We start from the raw sequence: 1342 nt of genomic DNA on the forward strand, positions 1-1342 counted from the left end.
TCTCTAATTAACTATAATGCCAAGAAAACAACACAGTAAATCCTGTGTTCTAATTCCTTTCTAATTTCTAATATTTTAAAAGGACAGGTATCATATTCAAATGAATTTAATGATGTATATAAAAAACCTGCGCTGTGCTGAGGCATTATTGAGCTCTGCAGAACTGAAAGCATACTAACCAGATCGGCCAAGCTCAGCCAAGTCATTTTAGGATGCAAAGATGAGACAGCATGCATTGACCTGGAATATTGGGAAAGTGACCAAATGTTTTATCATAACATTTCTAAACCTGCTGATGTGTTTCTTGCTTCACCTGTGCTTTGTGAGCGTAGGCATTTTCTGACGGGATCATCTCAAAACAGAGAAACCACCAAATCCTGAGCGTAGTTAGTTTTAATTTTTAAGTAATAAATGAATAATGTCATTTTGTCCATAGCTTGGTTAGAGTAACAAGCCAACTCTCTCCTCCATGTGGTTCCAGTTTTCTTTTTGATCCAGCCATTGTTTCACATAGACAAAGACTATAATCAGAGTTTATGTATCAGAATCACAAACATCATTTACTTGTTTATTCATTGTAAGGCTTCATGTTGTTTTCACATTGCCTATTTTTGTCCACTTGATGTCACAGCAGAGCAAATGAAGCACCACGGTTCATCGGCTCCTGAGCCGAACAATTGGATGGAACGAATCAGTGTTTCATGAAGCGTCATCTCACCATCATTGTAGTAATAAAGCTTCATTTGTTTCGTACAGCAAACGAAGCTGGTTTATTGGTTCTCATCTAACTGCCACATCCAGCATCTACCTATACACACGTCACACAAAACAAAGTTGACTTTCACATACATAATGTAAACATTAACGATTATTTATCAATGATAAAATATCAGACAAACAGCTTATGTATGCAAAGGCACAATTTAGAAGTCATTTTATTCTTTTTATTACTTTAAGTTTCAACCAATCAAACTCCAGCTTTTGTCATCTTACTTCCTATGAAAGAGCTGGGTCTGAGGCGGGCCTCTTCTTTAGCAGCAGCCTAAGATGGCTGCCACAAAAGACACAAGCACAAGGTAACAAACATTTCATCTGTACATTACGAGAATGTTCACATGTACACACTCTAGAACTAAAAAAACTGAGAAAAACTCAATGCTTCTTCACACAACAAAAGGTACTTGTGAGTTGGTTTTGTCACCTTACTTCTCATTCCACATGTGCTGTGATATTTGTTCTAGAAATTAGACCAATATTTGGTAAGATTTTATGTTTCTGCAGTGTAGTATTTTGTTATCTTTATCAGCAAACTGTGACCTGTTTTATATGCCTGGATGCCACT

At 36.5% G+C, this 1342-nt stretch overlaps 1 protein-coding gene across 7 annotated transcripts in view; it reads left to right on the forward strand.

The window, feature by feature from the left end:
- Window positions 1-1342, forward strand: part of gria1b (glutamate receptor, ionotropic, AMPA 1b) — a 125928-nt gene that overhangs the window by 20918 nt on the left and 103668 nt on the right. The window lies entirely within an intron of this gene.

This window comes from Poecilia formosa, unplaced genomic scaffold, assembly GCF_000485575.1.
Source record: "Poecilia formosa unplaced genomic scaffold, Poecilia_formosa-5.1.2 Scaffold656, whole genome shotgun sequence".
In the NCBI taxonomy this organism is placed as follows: Eukaryota; Metazoa; Chordata; class Actinopteri; order Cyprinodontiformes; family Poeciliidae; genus Poecilia; species Poecilia formosa.